We start from the raw sequence: 22,931 nt of genomic DNA on the forward strand, positions 1-22,931 counted from the left end.
ATGGAAAATATTCTCCAACAAACAAATTGGCTGTGTCAAAAAAGGAAAAGCAGCTTTTAGAAAATTGGCTATAGAAACAATCACAGCATCTAGAGTTGGTTCAAGTAATTTCAGGTTGCTGGGGAAGAGGAATGGAAAGACAGGACTCTAGGACTCTCATGAGGCTTATATCATGTTCTATAAAGATTTGAGATAAAATCAGATATTTTATAAGTTGCAATTTAAAAATTATTATTAACTATATATATATCCCCATGGTGTATGAGCATGGTCAAAATCTGAACTCTCAAATAGTGGGCTTATTACAAGGCACTTAGCAATGAGGTATAAGGATGTTTAATTTAGGTAAGTAATCTGAGGCCCAGAGTGATTGAATAATATGCTGAACGCTTTCTACCTAATAAGTGACTGGAACAGCTTACTATAAAGAGATTCAGAACCAGACTGAGTTAACCTTAAGTCTAAACAGAGGCCTGCCCTGTTTTGGTAGTTCAACCAATTGATTTTGTAGAGGATGAGATTGATATCAATTTTTATTTAATTTTATATTTCATCTTGGTCAAGAGCAGGGATCAGAAGCTGTGGGAATGCCCAAGGAAGGCATTTCTTTGGGTACTAACTTCAGTAAGAGTGTAGCATTTTTTTTTTTAAATGACCACCAGTTCTTTGTTACTCTTTTCAGTTGGAGCTTGAAGGCCTTCAGGGAGGACTTTGTAACTTCCATCTGAATTATGGCTGAGGGTTGGGGTCAAGGATAGAAGACAGGGCACCATTTCAGAGGCTATTGCTGTCATGTAGGATAGTGGCATCTTGGACTGGGTTGAGGACATCTGGAGATGAACAGAGGTAGAATTAATTTGATTAAAGATAGCATGGATGTGAGATGAGTGTAGAGTAATTAAGTAGTGATACTTCTCCTAGGCAGGAAAAACTAGAATGGGAAACTGAAGATTGTATGTTAGTCATGTTTCATTTGGGATGCTCATGAGATATTCAGATTTCTATTGGTAGTTGGATGTCAAGTCGGGGACTGAATCTAGAAGCCTGAACTCAAGAGGGAGGTCTGAACTAGACACATCTTTTTTCTTACTAAACAAAAATGAAGTTTTAGAACTTGAATTATTCTTTTGACACAGTACATTGGCTTTTCTCCAAATCTGTGAATCTGAATGTCCTTTTGGGCTCTTCAATCACTTCAACTTTTAGCCACAACATCAAGAAAAAGAAAAAGAAATCAAGATCTGTATCTTCATACCACACATTTGTAATTTCATAGCAGCCCCTAGAGTTCAAGAGAAATACTAGAGACCCAATGTCTGAGAGAAAGATAGTACCCCTGATCCAGCTGTGCTTATAAAAGTCTGCAAAAAAAAAAAAAAAGTCTGCAACTCATTGTGCATGGTTACATCCATTTTTTTTTCAGCCCATAGAAGTCTTAAGGGATCGTTCCCTTCCAGATTTATAACACCCCATGGGATATAGCACTAATTGGTCCCTTGTTCAAAAAGCCCCACCCACTATTCCCCTCCCATAATCACCATTATTTTCATATTAGGTTATTCTATTCTTCAAGTTTATTAGCCTGACTCCACTCCATCATAGCTTTGGAAAGATACATGGTTATAACTCCTTTCCTCAGAAATCATTTCTTTATTCCACTGATTCTTGCTCTATGATTTTGATTACTGGTTCTTGTGACAGGTAATCAAGATGCTGAACAGAGTAGGAAAGGATGCTTTCCCTGAATATATGCCACACATCTACACACATATAACTGTTGTTCTGGATTTCTGCTCTTCAGAATCTAATTGTGAAAAGACAGGTTCCATATAATTGGGTGGGAGGGAGGTATTAAGTGTCGGTAATTTTGTCAGAGGGGAAAGTAACACATCTCATAAGTGATTAGGAACACAGATGCTGGGGACAGACCAATCTGAGATCACATTCTCATCTGATTCAGCAGCTAGCTCTCTGACTTTAAAGCAATCATTGAACATTTCTGTAAGATGTTCATCTAATCTAGATTTTTTTGCACTTCTAGCTCATCCTTATCATTTCAGTCTTAACTCCAGTGTCCCTCCTCTGTAAAGCCTTCTCTTTCTGCCCCTTCATTTAAAGAAACCACCCCTCACCCTGGCCAATTATTCTTCTACTCATTACTGTCTTCCTTCTGTTCACAATAATTATTTATAATTGTCTTATTTACAATTTTGCTCATGTGCTTATCTTTGATTCAACTGCTACTCTACTCCAGCTCAGAATCAGTGACCAGTTAATTAATGTGTGCAAAGGCAAAAATCACCAGCCAGTCTAGTGAGAAAACTCAATCCAATTGATTCTCTGCTGTCTTCTGTCCAGCCCTGTTCAACAGAAATATAATGCAAGCCATTTACACAATTTAAAAAATGTTCTAGTCACTGTGTAAAAAAGAAACAGAAGTTAATTTTATAATGTATTGTATTTTACCCAATGTTCAAATGTGTCTAATCTCTGGGCCCATCACCCATATTTTTTCAGGGTGTAAAAATCCTTCCATTAGGTCCTTAGATGAGCTCCACGTTATTTCTCAGATCTTTTTTATTTTGCCATTTTTCCTATTGATATTTCTTGATTTTTTTTCTTTTCTTTTGTTTCACTTTCACCTATCTTTTTTGGTTCAATAGTTCTAGGTTGGATTTTCCAATGGTATTTTTCTTAAACAGATGCTAAGTGAAACTCCGTGCAACATGGAATATTTTTCTGGTTAGGAAAGGATAACTCAGGGATCGAACAAGGAAGATGAAAAGATTAACTATCTAGATTATTAGAAAGTGATGCCAAGAATGTTGATATCATTACTCAAGTTCTGAAAAATGTGCAGATGATACATGCAAAATGTGCATTTTTATTAAAAGATCTGAATGGAAAGTATACAAATTGAGGGTAGTGGTTACCCCTTAGGGGATGAAATAGAAGCTGTATTATAATTTGTCATCTTACGTGCTTTTGGATTACTTGATGGTTTTTCCTCCCCCTTAGAATGAACGTTTCTTATTCTATGATCTGAGAAATGCAAATAACATTATGAATATAGTCAAGAGGTTATAGTCTTTGTAAGGTCACAGAAGCTGTGGAAATGTTCAGCTGTGCCTGTCTTCAAAGCCATTTGCAGGCCTCAAACAAAACTCTGGAAAACATTGGCACCTACTGGTTCTGCTCTTTTATCTTCTAGGAGCTTGTCCTCTTTCCTGCTTAGTCCACACTGGGGAGAAGTTGCTGGGTAGAAAGTAGGAGGGCCAGCTGGGGGTCACCTGCAGACTGAATCATCACAGGCTCCAACCCAAATACTTATCCAGGTGCTTATGCACAAATGTGCTTTCACTTTGTTACTACGCTGTTGATTTTCCTGAACTACCCCAGTTCCTCTTATCCCAGGCATTTTGCTATTCTCCAACCAATATTCCATTTCAGTGTCCAATTTCATAGCCATTGACTTGTTATTGTAGATGGATTGCATTAATGGACTCAGATTTCCATGTCTCCTTTTATCCACAGTTTTAGTTAGTGACTTTCCACACTGATTCTGAGCTTTGCCACGAGATGCATTTGGCTAATGAGACAGTAGCTAACTTAACTGGAGAGATGTGAGAGATTTGTGGAGCAGAGCCAAGCCATCCCAGCCGAGGCCACCCTGGACCAGCTAGCTGACAGCCAACCTGACAGTTGAAAGTGGAAGTCTGAGAAGACTTGCCAAGATCAGCCAAGACTGATGCAGATTCACAGAATTTCCTAATAGAACCATAGGCTTATAAGGAATAATGGTGACTGTTTTATACCACTATATTTGAGGTGATTCTTAGAGAGTGATAGTTGATTCAATTGCACATCCCTTTCTCCACCAGCCTCCCTCTTTCCACCATGCCACAAACAAGTCAGACTATCTTGACAACGGCCTCACTTTTAATTCTCAAGATTTTCATCATCACATCTTCAAATACTTCCAAGAGCAGGCATGGTACTCACAGTCTACAGGAAAAGTGAGGACAAGGAGTCTATTGAAGCTCTTCTTGGTGACCTCTTTCCTATGACATGGGCAAAGATCAAATTCCTATTTGCCTTGGGACAGAAATTAGGCAGGAAAATGCCACATAATAGTGGGCCAACTGGCTGTTTTCTCCTGTGACTGAGCTTTCACCTACGGAGCTCTCATTCTCTCCCATTTCTTGCCAATTAACACTATAACACTGTTTGGGCCCATCTCACCAAAGCCAGAAGTTCAACAATTAAATCTTGACCCCCTGAATTTCTGTTATGGTTTTATAAAAATGCCCCAAAGAGGAAGAACAAGAAAAAGGAGCAACAAAACATATAAGTGAAATTAGAGATTCTGTGTGTCAGCTAAATGCTGGTGCCACAGGTAGCATGTTCTGCAAGAAAGTCATCAGCCTTCATCCTGTTGACACAGGACTCTGTAGTATAATCAAATCTGATAGTGCATTAAAGTTTCCAGCCCTGTCCTGTAACATCTATGTGATTATAGCAGTTTGTTTTCCCTGTGTAACAAGCCATCCCCCTCATTTTGTGGCTTAAAAATAAGGATCGTTTACTTACGGTCATTCATGAATCTATGGATCAGCTATGGGTTGTGCTGATTTTTGCTTGATGGGGCTTGGTCAGGCATCTGTGGTCACCTGGAGATTTGGTTGCTTTGGTTGATTTATACGGTGATAATGAGATGATCGGAGTCTTTTCCTGTATAGTTGCTCATTATCCAGCAGGCTAGTCTGAGCTCATTCACATCGTGGTCCTAGAATATGCAAAGGTGTCATGCTCTGAGAGACAAACACTTCTCAAATTTCTGCTTGTCTCACATTTGCTCTCTCCTATTACCTGATGCAGGTCAGATAGTTAGCCTATCATGGCCCAGAGTCAGCCTGGAAAGGCACTGCCAAAAGGCAGATGCAGAGAAGCATGAAAGGATTGGGGCTACTACAGCAATCAATCCAAAAAATAGACCTACCTAGTATTACTGTCCTGTTATGGGTTGACTTGTGTCTCCCTGAAAACCTATATAGAAGTTATAACCTATGAATGTGATTATTTGGAAATAAGAACTTTCCAGATGTAATCAAGTTAAGATGAGGTAATTAGTGTGAGAACTAATCAAACATGATTATCTTTATACAAGAGAAGAGATAAAAGAGATAAAGAAGAGGTAAACAGAGATAGCAGAGAGAATACTATATGATGACAGAGAAAGGGTTTGACGATACAGCTACAGTCCCATGAACGCCAAGAACTGAAAAGGATCTGGGTAGAGACAAAAAAGAATTCTATACAGAATCAAAAGGAACAGGATCTTGCCAACACCTTGATCTCAGTTTTCTAGCCTCCAGAACTGTGAAACAAGGCATTTCTGTAGTTTTCGGTCCCCTAGTTTATAGAATTTGGTTATGGCAGTCCTTGGAAACTAATAGAGAGTGCAACTCATCTGTCAAAGCTTTTATCAAGGATGAATAAGAACAGCAACAGCTGATGGGTGGCTCTAGCCCATGTGAAATAATGCTCATTTTAGTTCATACTGGGTAAAGCTCTTCAAGCAGAGATTAGGTTTATAGCTGCTTGAGCATCAGAGCTGTTTCAGATCTCTGGTGTTGGAGGCCTTGGGATTTCCAAGGGAAGTAAATGTCATAATCAACTCGTCTTCTTGTCAGTTTTCCTCCTGCTTTGTTGTTAGCTACCCAGGTTCTTGACAGCTACCTGTTTCTACCACTTACTGAGCTTGAAACTGTGTAGGCCTGCAGGACCTGGGATTTTTCCCTTTGCTGCAGGAGAAGCCCCAAGTTCTGATTGCTGGCCTTGCTCCCATGTAGCTCTAACTTTGGGAATATTCCAGGAAGACAGAGGCTAAATATAATCTCTCTTACCTTGTGACTGCAATACTGTGTCCTCCAGTCAGACTCATTATTAAGCAGGGAATGTGGTTCTGGCCATTGCTAGAAGCAATAGTAGCTGTTTTTACAACTAAACACAAGGCAGAGCCAGGGTCCCCTGTGGGAAGCCTCACAACTCCCTGGGCATTTTATGGGACAAAGTGCTCCCAGAATGCACCATCAGATTTCATCCAGAATGCTCCCTGTTGCATCCCACTTTGCTAACTTTGTTTGATCTATTCTTTGACTAGGTAGGGAGGGTTTTCAAGCAACTCTGTCTGTTAAAGAGGTTCTTAAACTTTGAGAACTTTTCAACATGGGTGAAAATGGAAAGAACACCGAAGTTGAGACAAATGACCTGAATTTGAGATTCGTACTTAATACTCACTGTGTGTCCTTGAGCAAGTCACTTAACATCTCTGTATGCTAGTATTACCATCCTTATTTTTACCTGGAAGAGATACCTCATTCTGAGGATTAGCTAATATAATGGATCTGAAAGTGCTCACCTGTGTAAGGGTTATACAATTTAGAAAGAAAAAAAATTCCCTTATTCATTCATCCAACTCTTAACTATTGCAAGTCTATTTAGTGCTGGGTCTGATGCTAGATGCTGGGGATGAAGTAAGGCACAATATAGTGGACATCTCTACCCTTATAGGGCTTGCATTCTAATACAGAAAATAAACAATAAACCACTCAACAGATAAGTAGACACAATTGCCAATAAATAGGTAGCTATAGTTTATAATAATTGCTAGGAAGGAAGCCAGTAAATGCTGAATTGGAGAATAGTTGGGGAAAGCCAGTTTAATGGGCTGTTAAGAAACATGGACAGAGTTGTTATTATTTCAGTTTGAAGGCTCTAATCCTCTGTGCCTGGAGGAAAAACCTGACAGAGGGAAATGTGATGGGATAAAAAATTTTTTTTTGCTGTATTTTTTTTCAAATGCATTCTGAATTTCTGTAGATCTGTGTGGCTTGCTGCTTTGCTATTTTACTCATTGGATCACTAGCATGCATATTTTCATGGGGATGGCAGATGCTCCCTAGACAAATATTGAGTGTCATGAGTTATAATTTTTTTTAAAAGTCAAGTGAAGCAAAAGTTTGGAAAGCTAGCTTTTGGTGGCAAAAAAAAATGTTTTAAGATTCTCATTCCTTCCTTACATATTAAGAGCAATGTGTGGAATATGAACATATAATTTTGCTACAATCAGAAGAGAAAGAAAGTAGCTTCTATTTAAAGAAAAATTTCAATGACATAAAGGGCTAGAAGGTTTCCTACCATTATAAGAGAGAGGAAGAAAGAAAAACTGAAGGAAAAGAGACTTAGATATGAATGTAAAGGCTCATAGCAGATAAAACAAACCTTAGGAAAGATGATTTTTTGAACAGTATTGCCTCACTCCTACCTCCTTCTTGGTAGAATGAATATTTTGACAGTTGTCAATCTTATCCCCCACAGGCCATACGACTAGAGAACTGAACTTGAACTCACCCCACCACCACACCTGGTTGCAGGGGAGGAGCTTAGTTTAGGCAAAAGATTATAATGGTGATTGGCTCAGAAAGCCAGGCTGCAGCCAATAACCACATAGCATTCCTGGGTTCACTCTTGCTTGTTCTGAGTGGACTCGATTAGGATGAAGGGAAAGCTTTTTAATACAAGGTTACAGAGAAGTTTTCTCCTCTTCCCACTGAGAGTGGAGGAAGCAGGCTCTCAGTATTATTTATAGCCAACTTTCGACCAGGTGGGGAATTCAGCTCTGGACTGAAGCCAGTAGTATGGCTTTCAAAGTTCAGAAACAGAAAGAAACCTTGTCCCAGTTGACATTGCTGAGTCTTTGACTTAGCCAGCCTTAATACCGGACTTCCCATTTTGTGATATAATAATGCACTTTCTTGTTTAATCCAATTTGAATCAGGCTTTCTGTTATTAAAACCAAAAACATCCAAGTTTGTACAGTAGGAGAAATAACCAGATGATTTTGGAAGAATGCCAGAACAGGGAAAATTATTACTCGCTGTTACAGTAGATCCTAGGAAAAAAATCAAGACTAGTGGAATAGTCCTATGTCCACAAGGGAGACCTGTGTGGTTTGGCAATGCAACTTACTGGTGAAGTGCCCTGGGTTCAATCCCCAGTACCAAAATAAATAAGTAATACAAATAAATATTCTTAGCTAAGTTACATCTGCAAAATACCATTTACCATAAAAAGTAACATTCACAGGCTCCAGGAATTAGGACATGGATATCTTTGGGGCCAGTTTTCTGTCTTTCATATTAGATAGAAGGACAAACCAGAACTAAATCAGCAGATACAGGTGTTTGAGCAAAAATGCTCAATATTGTATGCCACTAAGATTTTGTGATTCTTTGTTGTGATAATTGATCACTGATAGCAGAGACTGAGTTACTTTTAAATGGCAAGTTTCACATCATTTCTTGCCCTTAGTGGAAATGAAAACTACAGAGCGAGATAGGGACAAAACAATAATGAAAGTTGCTTTCCATTCTTCCTTCCTTCTCTCCTTTAGTTCCTTTTGTCTGTCCATCTATATACTTTTATGTTATGGAAAAAGAAAAAAAGAACTGTAGAAAAATAGAAAAGAAGGTATAAAAAAATCAATCCTTTATAGTATGCTTTTTTTAATTCCTTTGGGTATAGAATGAGGAGTGGATAGCTGGGTCAAATGGTGGCTCCATTCCATGTTTTCCAAGGAATCTCTATATTGCTTTCCATATTGGCTACACCAATTTACAGTTCTACTAGCAATGTATAGTGTGCCTTTCCCCCCACATCCTCGACAACATTTATTGTTGTTTGTATTCTTAATAGCTGCCATTCTGACTGGAGTGAGATGAAATTTTAGAGTAATTTTGATTTGCATTTCTCTAATTGCTAGAGACGTTGAACATATTTTCATATATTTGTTGATTGATTGTGTATCTTCTTCTGAGAAACATCTGTTCAGTTCCTTGGCCCATTTACTGACTGGATTACTTGGTTTATTTATTTATTTATTTATTTGGTGTTAAGATTTTTGAGTTCTTTATATATTCTAGAGATTAGTGCTCTATCTGATGTGTATGAGGTAAGAATTTGTTCCCAATTAGTAGGCTGTCTATTCATCTCACTAATTGTTTCTTTTGCTGAGAAGAAGCTTTTTAGTTTGTGTTTACAGCAGCACAATTCACAATAGCTAAACTGTGGAACCAACCTAATTACCCTTCAGTAGATGAATGGATAAAGAAAATGTGATATATATACATAATGGAATATTATTCAGCATTAAAAGAGAATAAAATCTTGGTATTTGGATGAAGCTGGAGAATATAATGGAAAGTGAAATTAGCCAATCCCCAAAAACCAAATGCCGAAAGATTTCTCTGATTTAAAGGTGCTGATCCACAATCTGCTGCCAGGGGAGGGGCTGAGAGGATTAAATGAACTCTAGATAGGGCAAAGGGGAAAAGGGGAGGGAGGGAAAAGGAGAGGGCATATTGGAAAGAAAGACAGTGGAATTCGATGGACATCGTTACTCTAAGTACACGTTTGAAGACACAAAGGATGTGACTCTACTTTGTGTACAACCAGAGATATGAAAAATTGTGCTCTATATGTGTAATAGGAATTGTAATGCATTCTTCTGTCATATATAACAAATTAAAATTTTTTAAAAAGAAGAAAGATAGAAACATCTTAGATATACATTATCCTTTGTGAAGAACATTTAAAAAATTAGTCTTCATCATTCTATCCTGATATAATTACTATTTTAGGCCATATCTGTTCAAAGTTTTTCAAATATTCAATCTTTTGGAAATTCAGTTCTGGGACTTAACATTGAAGGTGGAACTGACCCAGGATATCTTTCTTTTGCCTCAAATACATGGAAATGCTAGAATATATAGACTATAATAGCAAGAGAGAAAGACGAAGTTAGTACATTCTGAAGTCTTGTACTGTGTGAAAGAAGGACAAAGATGCAGAAAGGCTTGCGGTTTCTTGAGTATGCACTTGAATATTTAAAAGAAACTGTCAAAATAGTAGAAATAAAATGCAGACTTCTAAACCAATGGAGGAAGTCAGGAGAACGTGGGTCCCATAGAGGTCAGGGGCAGAAAGGAGAAACAAAGAAAGGTCTCCCAAATGGAATGCACAAAACAAGGTTGAGAGAGATAAATCCAAATATACTAGTAATTATGATAAATATAAATGCATCGTCTTAAACATAGAGACAATCAGATTGGTTTAAAAATTTTAGGGGATAAAAAAAAATTTAGGGGATAGCAGAGTAGCTTAGTGACAGGTATGTCTTTAGCATGTATAGGCCCTGGGTTTAATCTCTGACACCAAACAAACAAACAAACAAACAAACAAAATCCACCTATTTGCTATTTTCCAGAGATGAACTTAGAGTAAGAAGGCTCAGAAAGGTTGAAAATGAATGAAAAAAGGCATTATTTGCTCTGTCAGGCAAATAATAAGTAAAAGAAAGCTGGCATTTTGATGGCCACTAAAAATATAAAAACCTAGCACTCCATACCAGAAAAAATAAATAAATAATCTACCTATCAATGCTATCTAGCAGCTGAATGAATACACTTGAACCATGTGAATTAACATACATCAGTAAAAAGAAATGTTGAGTGAAAAAAGAAATGGCAAAATATTACATTCAGTCTGAACATTCAGCTATGTAAAGAGCAACTCTGTGTACTTCCCTTACAAGGGTGGCAAAAATATGAACATTTGGACTGAATGATATACCCCAAATATATGATAGTCACTTCGAGAAAGGAAACAAAAAGAAAGAGAAGTAGAATGAATGAGACTTCCGCTTTAAATATACCATTCTAATTATTTTAATTAGAACTTTGAATGAGATATAATTAATTGATGCTTGTTTCATCATTCTGTGTAATTCTCTGTACTCTTAAAAACATTTAGAAGTATACTTTCTTAAAACTGGGTGAGGGGTATTTTCTCTATAGCCTCTTTCAGTGACAAAATTCTAATTCTATTGTCATAGCTAATAGATAAAGACAAAGAAGAAAAGAAATCCATAGTGTTTTGAAACCTGCAAGCCAAGTTAAGAGTGTTGTCTACTATAGAAACAAATTGGGAAAACTCTAAATGTCTGAAAATAATAAAATTGATATATACCTTTTGGATCAATATATTTTTAAATTTTTAAATTCTAATTTGTTATATATGACAGCCAAATGCATTACAATTAATATTACATATATAGAGCACAATTTTTCATATCTCTGGTTGAATACAAAGTAACAATTATCTTTATTTATTTTTTATGTGTGGCTGAGGACTGAACCCAGTGCCTCATGCATGAAAGGTAAGCGCTCTACCACTGAGCTACACTGAGCTACAGCCCCAGCCCTGGGATCAATATTAAATAGCTATTAAATTCATTTCTTAAAGACATTTAATGACATGGAAAAAATGTTCATAATAATATATTAAATCAATTAACCAGGGTGAAAATTACACACACACACACACACACACACACATACTATATATACATATATTTGCATATATACATATAAAATTGATCTGCTTTGTGGCTGCTGGCATAACAAGTAATACGAACTATATTTCTTAAATAAGCACTTATTACTTTACAATTAAAATTTTGTTAATTAAAGGAGGCTGACTTCCTTATAATCATGTAAACAGATAGAAACTATGCAGTTTAGAATATAACCAAATGACAAGTGTTAATGTGCTGGCTCATTAGCAATGACTCAAGACATAATTTTATTTAGTTATCATAGGCCTCTCCCTTCCTATTTAAGGTCACATTAGCTATGGATACAGATAAACAAGCAGATTAGGACAATCGATCAATCCAAATGTAGCATAGACAGTCCACACTGTACCTAAGTCCACCACCAAGGGTAGACATTTTTATCTCTTAACAATTTTATTCTTCCCAATACTGGCTGCTGCTGGTCCAACCACTGGGAACATACAGCATTTTGTTCAAGGATTTACTTCCTGCTTTATTGTTTCCGGGTTTGGTATAGATTTTTTTTTTTTTTTTTTTTTTACCCCCAAGGGTAGTCTTCTTCCATGGCTCACATTCCACCCCACTCAAGATTTTGATATTGAAACAATGAATTTTATATGTCTTCTGTGGAATGCTCCATTTTCTTTTTCTAACGCAAGAGGAACAACTCATTGGTTTTTCACTGCCCAGCAGTCTTAAAGAGCAAGTCCTGGAATCCTGGGGTCAAGGAGTTACCAAGTTGAAAGCCTCTTTGAAGTGTGGATATTGGGGACCAATATATTTCAGATAAAAACTGAAACCAAGGTCTAGTTTGAAAAAAATTGTTCCTTCTCAAAGCAGAGATGGCCTCAGAGACTTTTGAGAACAAAGACTGAAGAAGAAAGAATGTCTGTCTCCTGGTATATAGGTAGAAATGCTAAATAGTTCTTTCATTGTCATTGATCATATTAAATATATGAGTAGACAACAAACAGCAGATGGGGAAAGGTCAGCTTCTAATAAGTCAGCAGAAAAAGAAAAGAGCTACATTTGGCACCATAATATCATTTGAAAATCGGTCTCTGTTTAATGGTTATTGCCAAACCACCCAGAATATAAGCATAGCCCAGGTTTATCAGTAGGACTAGCTCTTTGAAAGCTATCAGCATTTCTGCCTTCCCCTTTATGAAGCACATTTCTCTGCATTATTAGTACGCAGAGGGACTTCTGGGACAAAATGAAGATTGGTTGACTTTATGCCTCTTCTACTGCCACAGCTTGTGCTAGAAATTTTAGACTTTGTGCCCAGGAATAGTGGAAAGGGACACCTGTTTCATGTCCTGTTTCTGCCTTCCAGCCAGGATCTCTATGGATGCTTGCCAGACTGTTAATTTAACTGGTCTTCTTGGATGGACCAACAGCAAGGACATGCCCTGGGCTCTGAAAATTCCCAAGAATGATCTTCTTACTATGCACTTTTTTAGCTGATTGTAAGCTTCTTGGTAAAATATGTTTGTTTCGTCCCAAGTGATTAAGTCGTCTTTCTAATGGAAAGCTGCATGCCCTTTGTGGAAACATATGAATCTTACATTTAGTTTTTTTCAACATGCTAAACTGCTCATTATGTTTTTGAGCCTTTTTTTTTCTGACACAAATGTACATTCTGGAAACAACTATCGAAAAGCAGTCAATCCATCAATAGGCATTGAGTAGGCAATGATCTTTCTTTCTGTGGTAGAAACATGCATAAAAAAGTAGGGGTTATATATAAGTAAAAAGCAATGATCAAAAAATATGAGAGTCGTAATAGAGTCCAATATAAATGCAATAATCAGGTAATATAAGATTCACAAAAGAGTCCTATCTTCAAAATGATGCAAAGATGTTACCATTAATCAGATGACTTAAAGACAAATGTAAATCTTTTAAGTTTCCTCCAGATGTAGCAGAGGGGCTTCTCACTGTGATGTGTCTAGAAAACATTTGCAACATCCTATCTTGCCGCAGTCTGGCTGGGCACAATTCAGGAGCCACTTGTCAAAAGAAACAAACTTTATTTTTAAAACACACACACACACACACACACACACACACACACGGAACCACACAGCTCTTCAGGAATTTCCTCAGAGCCCAAACGCCACCATTGGCTTCCCACAAGCCTCTCAACCTCCCCCACTCCTCCTGCTCTTGAAGCCTATTGGCTGGGTTGTGTGGGCAGAGCCAAAAAAAAGTCCCCCAATGAGCAGCTCCGTAGTCTGAAAGGGCGGGGAAACAGCCCAATGAGCATCACTGCAGAGGAGCCAATCAGTTGGCAGCTAGAAGTTTGCTGGGGCCGCTGTGAGCCAATCATCAGCTGGCAGCTGGAAGTTTGTTGGCAGCTGGAAGTTTGCTGGGGCCCCTTTGGCTGTGACTCTCAACACTATCTAGCTCCTAAGTTTCCCAGAAGGAGCAACTGCTAAATTTTCTCCTTTGCCCACATGTTTCTTTCACTATGATTTGACTTCCCAGACCCTCATATCCAGCCTTCCAGTATTCTTCCCACAACACTTACAACATGAGAACCACATTCTTCTTGTTTGGCAATTCAGCCCTTCTCTTACTCTAAATTTAATTGAAATTCAAATAAGTAAAATAATTTACTGTAGCAAGAGAGAGAGTCCTCTTCACTCCTTAAGTGTGGGCTACATTTAGCCACTTACTTCCAAAGAATAAAGAATGGAAACGGGGAAAGAAGTAACTTCATATTGGAGAAACTTGGCAAACGGTACATTAACCAGATGATCAAGGTCACTATCATTAGCCAGAAGACATGTTGGTGGAATTTACATATCAATATGATGTGTTAAAAATGTCAATTTGCCTCTGGAGTCTTCCTCCATGAACGCATAACCCAAGTCTAACCATGAAAAAAATTAGAAAAAAACAAAATAGAAAGACATGACCAGTTCTCTTCAAACTGTCAAGGTCATCTCAAGAAAGGACTGAGAAACTGTCCCAGCCTGAAGGAGCCGAAGAACACATGAAAAGTAAATGTGATGTGGAATCCTAATTATGATCTTGGAGCTGAAAAAAGTCATCAGAGGAAAAAAACCAATAGAATCTGTAAGAAGCATAGAGCTTATGATTTCTCCTTTTTCCTTACGGAATGGGCCACTGATGTTTTGATTTGGACTAAGTATCTTCTGAAGGCATAAACTTTGGTTGTCCTGCTAGGGTTCCTAGAGATTCTTAATTAAGTTTGCCCCAGATAAATTCTTAGTTCCCATGTGGTGTAGGCCTGTCAAGGCATTACATTTAAAAACCCAACAAAGTTGTAGCTAAAAGCAATAAAAATAAAAAGAAGATCGAATTTTACTAGTGAATCTGAAAGAAAAAAATGAGAGATCCATTTTTTCACTCAGCAGAGAACGTTTAAAAAATTCTTTCCTTTCCAGCTGTCATACAGCTTGTACTTTTTCTCATTCTTCAAATCCCTTCCTTTCTATTCCTCACCTCGGCTCTTTTGCAGCCCACTATAAATGACTCTCCTGTCAAATCATTCTCTCTTGCTTCTTCCCTCCTAAACTGTCTCCGCCCATTAATCAGAGTCAGCTGTCACAAGAGCCTGAATCCTTACCCAGCCAAGGCAGGGGAGAGGATACAGAGCTGCATGATCAAAGAGAATCTTCTCATTAGCAGAAAGTAGAGAAGGAAATGAAGGAAGGCTGAGTGCCTCACCATGTTAATATGGATCACTCCAACCACATACACAGAAAATTAGCTTTGATCTACAAGCTAGCATTAGGAGGGCCTTGACAGGGAATGCAGAGGGAAAGTGTATCCAGAGGAGGAATAAGATGATCTTCATCCAAGTCCCCCAGCCACACCATCCTGAAAGGTAAACTGTTGGCTCTGTGCAAACAGAGTCCGTGTCCACCCTGTTTTCTGTTGTGTCCCCACGGCCCAGCTCAGAGAAACAACTCCTATATATTTGATGAATGACCTTGAGAATTAGCATTGTCAGATTCTTCCATTGTAAAGTAGCAAATTTAGGCAATGTCTGCTGTAAGCACTTCACAGAGATGTTGAGGATCCATGTGACCTACATCCTATGGGAAATAACTAGAAAAGGGGGAGGGAAGGTCTAGTAGACAAAGCATCTGATGCTCTGGGAACACAGTATCAGTGTGGAGGCCAAAATAATCCTCCATATTCAGAGGGGGACTTGGGTTAGCTTATTGGCTTTAGTTTCTGGAGAAAGGTGAGCGAAATAATCTCTGAATTTATACTGGCTCTCTGCAATGTGACTTTGCAACTTCTTCCATCCAGGAGTAAGACTGAGACTTGCTGTGACAAATAGAATGTGGTGGAATGACCCGGAGTGATGCCTTAGCCTAGATCTCAAGAGTCCTTGCTCAATTTTCTTCACTCTTGGAACTTGGCCTCCACCACATGAATAAGCCCAGGCAAGGTCACTGAAGAATGGATCTAGCCAATAGCCAGTCAAGTTCAGAAGCAGAGCCACTGAGCTGACCAGAATCTGACTCCAGATGTATGAGTGGGTCCAGATAAGACCAGAAGAACCATTTCACTAACTCCAGGTCAAATTTCTGATCACACAATGATAAGTTAAAAAGCAATTTGTTTAAAGCCAAGTTTAGGAGCAGTTTGTTATGCAACAATTAATCATCTTATTATTCCTCTGGATGCACTTTCCAACTGCATTTCCTATAAAGGTGCTCCTAATGCTAGTTTATATATCACTGATAGAACTTTTGCATCTGAAGTTCAGTAAGACAGTTAACTCTTGCTTCACTTCTAACCTTCAGACAGAGAGCACATTTTCCAGAACCCCCAACCTCAAAAAGGGAATCTAAAGAATCCTGTTGCATGCTTTTGTATACTTCTATACTATTGCTGTATTGGTTATTATCAATTTCCTATGCCATTTTATATTGGTTAGTATGAAAGCTCTAACAGACATTGTGATGTTACTTATCCCTGGGACCTGTTTATTTCTGTCTAATCCCTCTTTTGTATTTGTATAAGACTAAGCCACCCATGGCTCTTGACATCACTGAAGAAGATAATGGAGTAGAACATATCTGCTTTTGTTTCCTCATCCATCTTCTCTGAGAGCTACCATTCTTAAAGGTAGAGAACATTTTTATCATCATTAGATGCCTGACATATTTGACCTGACCATCTAAGCTCACTTGTTTGACTTTCTATTAGATGGTTACATGGTCTCAGGGGTGACCTGAGACCAAGTAGCCATCTAATAGAAAGTATTATTTTACCTGCATTTCTAGGTAAGATCTTGTTATGCAACAGATTAACTCTGCTATAATATGGAACATTGGCGCAAATTGACTTGAGCAAAAGTAGGGAGTATGTTTCTGAGTTTATCTGGCTTTAGACAGTTTTAATTAGGTTTCCTTTTCTTCTGTTGTTGCCTTAATTTACAGGCTGACTTTCTCTAAATGGTGACAAAATGGCTGCTGGGAGCCCAAGACTCCCAGGATTCTTGCTGAATAACTACAGCAGAAAGAGACCTTCCTTTCCCAATAGTTTCAACAAGTCATCAAACTGATCCTTGCATCACATATTGGTCCCGAACCAATTATTTTCTCCAGGACCATGGAAAAATGCTAATTACTCAAACTGGTAACTTGCTAGTGCTTAGAAAAAGAGGAGCTGGGGAGTGATGGTGAGGTTGGCATAACTCACTGACTTGGATCAGGAGAGAGTGGGGTTTCCACGGGAACATCAGGTACTGTCACTAGAAGGAAGACAGAAGCTGGTGGGCAACACCAGCAGTTACCCTCAGAGTACAGACTTTCAATCTTAATGTTTGTCACTCTCACCTGGGGGACCTGTTAAAAAACACCTCCAGAAATAGTGATTTACTTGGTATCAGGGGTGTCCTGGTTATCAGTATTAAAGTCCCCAGGGGATTCTAATGAACAGTCAGAACAGTGAATTGCTGCATTAGAGATATTAATAGCTAATTGAGCCTGAACCCTGGCGGGAGGTGGGGCAGCGGCAGTGGGGGGGGGGTTCAAAAAGCGAGAGCATCTCTCAGGGTAAGGTTTCTGATTCTGGAGGAGACCAGGAGGTGGTGACAGGCACTTGGTATGGGAATGGCTGGGGCAGACAGACAGGGAGCTCTAATTGCCCCCATTCTGAAGTATATTAGCAACCACCCTCTGTGGACATAAGCTGCCACCCCTGATGGCAAATTTTAAATTAAAAATTTGAGAAACCTTCTGTTCCAGAAAGCCTTAGGATGCACTATGACACCCTCAATTACAGAAGGAAAAATACAGAAGGTTAGCTCCCCTGTCAGGGGACACTTCCCCTAGGGTCAAATGCATAGATCTTTGTGGGCTCCCTGGACCATTCTGCCTGCTACGCTTATGCCAGACTCCCCTGGACTCCATCAGTGTGGGGTGGAATATTCCCATCTTTACTGCTGCAGAGTGTTTTCTCCTAGCTGGTTGGAAAACTGGATTCTCCTCATGTCTCCAGTGAGGAAAAGTTCTGGCCAATCACAGGAAGCCAACTGGAGACTGCGAATGTGGGGATGAGATGGCAAAATCCATTTTTGTTACTGCAGGAGACACACCTCTCAGTGCGAGGCAATGCCCCAGAAACCTGTCAGGCCAGTACTGACAGCTATGCACAACCCAGGGTTCAGAGGGTCTCAGCACCCAGAACGTCAAGTCAAGTCTTCCCTACCAAGGGGAGACCCTGAGCAAACCATATGGTGGGGCTTCTCCCAACATTCTAATTTTGGAGAAACAAGGGGAAGAGAATACTCAGGGAAAGACAGAGTAGGGTACAGTAGGCAAAGTAATACATTGGAAATCTCCACCCCAATCATTCCTGTCTTATTCTTCCCTCAGTCTCAGTTTCCTCATCTGTAAAATGGGTACTAAATGCCATCTGAGCTCTTCCAGACTCTTCAGATTCTGCATTTCTGATGAAGCAAGCAGAGGTCACTAAACTGCTTTGCAAGCAAGTGATGATTTGGGGCCGGTGGAGGGTTTACGACCACCTTTATTTTTTAAGATCAAAAGACACCCCCTTTTCGCCTTATTCTTTTCTTTGTCCCTATCCCCTCAATGTCATGTCAGGAACAGACACTTCGTGATGACGCCCGGAGAGTGTGAAGGACAGCCCAGCCAAGCCCCCACATCCACCTAAGGTTTTAGTTTTTATATGACCCAGGGAAGTGCTCTGCAGTTTTGCAGCTATGAAAGCTCAAGTTGCCTTCCGGTTTTTGCTCCTCTCCAGCCACCTTCCTCCTCCCCTCCCTCCTGTCCTCCCTGCCCTCTTCCCTCCCCCACTTTCTTTCCACTGCTGTTTACTGATCACCCGAGTAATGACGACGTGCCAGGCCCCGTGTCAAATGCGGGGGCCCCCGAATTCATTGGGGGGAGGGGGTGGATTGGAAGTCTCTGCTCTAACGGAGTCTCAGGGGGCAGATGTAGAAATAAACAAACAGTGACAATACGGTGACAGCACAGCGCCCCGAGGGCTCCCGAGCGTGCTGTTTGGAAAGCCCCCAGGACCCCTAACCCCGGGGATGCCTCGCTGGAGACCCTCGCCTCCGCGGCAGATTGCAGAGGGGCGGGGAGGCCAGCTCCTTCCCCAGCCCCGCGGGTGGCGCAATGAGTCAGGGACCCCGCCTCCCAGCCTGCGCCGAGAACGAATCACCGCCACCAGGCTCACTGCAGCACGGCCGGACAGATTCCCTCCCGCCCACGCCCCGCGCCTCCTGGGCGCCTGCCCGCCCCGCGTCCCCAGCGCCCTTCCCTGCAGTTAGCCTGGGGGCTCTGGCTCCCCGACCTTCCTCCAGCATCCCCGAGCCGTTCGCGGCTGCCAAGGGGCCCAGCTGAATGAAGGCGATCCTCCAGCTCCAGCATTGCTTTGCCTCAGGAACGTTGCACAGGGAAAGGGAAGAAACCCGGAAAAAAAACGGTGAAGTGACTCAGGAGTTTGGAAGTCGCCAAGCCTCAGCAGAGAGGCCTCATTCCAGAAGGAGATGGGAGGCAAGACTCCTTGAGAGTCTTGTGTCTCAAACACACAGGGCCCCTACCCAGACGGCTAGCTTGAATTTCTGCAGGAGAGTAGAAGTGCAGTTATCATTTATAGCTCTAAAAATATCAAACTGATGTATTCGGATGAATTTGTAACAAGCAGGTGACCCAGAAAAAGGATCTCAGAACCTTGAGCATCCACAAAATAACTACTTTACTGGGAAAAGGTCAAGTTCTTTAACCCCACCGGCTTTTCCAATTGACCTTTGGAAATGCAAACCAGCAACTAGAGTCATTTCAGCCTTAAATCACCCAAAGGGTATATTTTGGCAAATCTTGAGCTCCAGGGGCTGCAGAGGGGTCATCAGGTTCCACAACAGTTCCTGCTATTGCGAGGATCTAGCCAGAGGAGCTCTGCCCCTCTGGAGTCACCAGCCACCTACTAAGGTCAGGGGAATGGCACTGCCTTAGGTCTTTGGAATGAAGGAGCCACTTGAGGCCTAGATGTGTTTCAATAAAGGTGGGCACTGGTTTGTTCAGCGAAGGAACCGGATTGGAACCTCAGCCCCTAGAGGCGCAGGGGTTAGTTTCTTTGTTCCTCTAGTCCCCATCAGTTTGTGTCAAGATAAAGAAATGGCTCATTTCTTCAGACAGCCAGTCTTCAAGGTCAAGGTCATGTTCCTGCAACCCAAGTCAGATCATAACCTGCCTGCTCAGATCTACCTGCTCTGCTCTTTCCAACATCTTCCCATCCAAAGATAGTAATAAGTGTAGAAGACCTTCCATTTTACTGCTCTTGATCTCTCTCACCTCATCACCTTGCATTCTCCTCTTTGCTCTCTCTGATTCAGCCATACTGGCCTTCTTTATGTTCTTTGAACATACCAGACTTCCTGTAAGATGTTCTTGTCACCTGGACCCCCAGATATTTATTTCATTTTATTGCTCAAAATATCATCCTATCCAAAATAGCATCCTGTTCACAGCAACTTCACTCTATCTACTAAATATTATTGTTTTCGAGTCCTCATTCTACATTTATTTGCTTATTTATAGCTTGCTAGAATGTGAGTTCCTTGAGAGTAAGGACTTTATCTTGTAAACTGTTCTATTCCCTGTGCCTGGAACATTATAGGTGCTCAGTAAATATGCATGGAAAGAGTGAGTGAAGTTGGGACAGACTGTGGACTTTGCTCAACTGTGTGTAGTCAGTGGCCCAGCCAGAAACTGAATTCTCACTACTTCCTCCTGATCTGGAAGTTTTCTAGTGTCTTATCCTTTTGCTGGTTATTTGGAAATGATCTCAAAATAAAATCAGATTTCCAAATTAGATTTCTATTTCCACTGGCCACCAGGCAAGTTGGATGCTTTCTAAAGAAAAAAAATGTAGGTTTTACCATCTTCCAATTTCTATAGAAGCTCAAATGTCCTATTCTCTTGGGATGCAAATATTTATAAAAGCAGTGAGTTCTCATAGACAATGAGAGGTTCACAATGCAGGGCCAGTACCTAGTCTTTCCTGTTTTTTAGTCTCCTTTGAAGACTTGGCTAAAAGCCAGTTTATGAAGTTTAGGGACTTTGTACTGCAGCTCATCCTACCCATTAAGGCTGAAGTTATTTTTGAAAAAAGTCAGCCCTGCCAACTGAACACAGAATCATATGATCTGTATTGATATGTTGGGATGTGGCTGACAGGCATTTGGGCAAAAAGAGCATTCTAAGTGGTCCAGTCTTGCAGCCATTAATTTTTTTTCCCCATACCAAACAGTTCTTTTCTTAGCAATGACTTATTTTCTCCTCCAAGGTTGAATATTGTAAGAGATATCCAAGAATTTCGGCAGTGCTAGTACTTTTAAAAATAGAATGATGTGAAGAAATAATTCCCAGAGTTAGAGATAGGAAAACTGAGTTTATGTCTTGGTTGCTTTATGTGTCAACTGTGTGAGCTTCTTTGAACTCTGAGTTCTGACTTGAACTGTTGAGGTCATACTACCTTCCTGCCTCCTGAGAGCACCACTGTGAGGGTCAGATGAATTAGTGTGGAATCAAGTGCTGTGTAAGCACTTTAGCACTGGATACTCCTGTGCCCAGCATGATGCTATTAGAAAGAAAAAAAATATATATATGGAACCAAAGTTCACCTTTCTGGGGCTATACTCAGGATGGGGGTTATGTATAAAATACAGCCCTCTGGGGCACATTGAGAAAAGGGTTGAGAGACGAAATGGAAAATCTGTAAGTATCAACAGTTAAGTCTGAAATGAGTGCTATGCCAGAGGCTAGGGGATTTGTGATGGCTGAATCACAGGTCTGGAGCCAGTGAGAGTTGGAGGAGCCAGACAAATGGATTTGATCAAACTGAGATGAAACAGAGGATGGAAGGATGGAAGGAGGAGAAGGGCAGGGCTGGTTCCTACCTTCCTCTCTTCTTCCTTTGGTAATATTATTGATTGCTTAACAACCAGGTGTTGGGCATAAATTTCTTTTCATCATTTCTAAGAACTTGTTCCCAGAGAAGAATTCTTATAAGTTGGTTGGTATTTGGATATTTTTTTTTCTCCCATCCCAGCTTGAAGCAGTTGCTTAAAGGAATAAGATTTTAATCTCTAACGCACTGGAAAAGCATCTTGTTTTCTGTTGATGGAAGACTGCTGAAGGTTTCTAGAGGGGCAGAAAAATGGGATTTTTCTGGACTTTTGGAAATTATGATGCAGTCGTTAAGGCTCAAATGGCAAAAATCAGACCAAATGAAAATTGAATCTTTACCTTTTATTATCAATTTATACAGCACCTATTCAATGTCTTCCACTAGCTGCCTGCCTCCATGTTGTCTGTTTTAATCAATAACCCATTAGGAATGGACATCTAGTCTTTGTAGCACATCTAGCACCAGATCACCATGTTAAGAAGCACATAAGAAATATTATTTAATAGAAATACATTTTCTCTAAAATGTTAACCATAAAATACTTACTGAATGCTCAAAGTTTTAAATCATTCATTAAATATTTATCTGGCATTTATGGAGTTACTTTTTTTGTGGATACCACTTCCCTTACTTTATTTTTATTACTTGGTACCTAATAATAGATTTTCATAATGCTACAATGACACAGATCCTGGTATTGAAGCCTCTACTAATTTGGGACTTAAGAAGTTGTGATTCACTGCTTTGAAAGAAACAGAGAGTAATAATAATAAAAGGCAAACCACATTTGCATTGTATTGCATCAGGAAGATGAAAAAAGAGTAGTGAAAATACCAGTTACTTACTGCTTTGTAACAAATCAGCCCCAAGTCAGTAGTTTCAAACAACAGTCTTTTTTTCTTGCTCATTTCTTAGTGGTTGGCTGGAGGTTAGGTGATTTAGGCTGGTCTCGGATGGGTTTAGCAGTGAGAAGTGAATGGGATTTTGATCTGCGTATATGCTCTTTTTAATTTTCCTTGATCCAGTGAACTACCAGGAACAA

General features: G+C 39.9%; 2 long non-coding RNA genes across 3 annotated transcripts in view; one reads left to right on the forward strand and one right to left on the reverse strand.

Moving 5' to 3' along the window:
* LOC120886167 (uncharacterized) overlaps positions 1 to 22,931 on the forward strand; it is a 274,114-nt gene that overhangs the window by 30,595 nt on the left and 220,588 nt on the right. The window lies entirely within an intron of this gene.
* LOC144377604 (uncharacterized) lies at positions 536 to 19,384 on the reverse strand. The gene is made up of 3 exons (XR_013438596.1): positions 19,271 to 19,384; positions 4,591 to 4,786; positions 536 to 830 (listed from the first exon to the last, which is right to left on the reverse strand). It is a non-coding gene; the product is annotated as an uncharacterized LOC144377604 (long non-coding RNA).

Source organism: Ictidomys tridecemlineatus, chromosome 5 (genome assembly GCF_052094955.1).
Source record: "Ictidomys tridecemlineatus isolate mIctTri1 chromosome 5, mIctTri1.hap1, whole genome shotgun sequence".
NCBI classification, from domain to species: Eukaryota; Metazoa; Chordata; class Mammalia; order Rodentia; family Sciuridae; genus Ictidomys; species Ictidomys tridecemlineatus.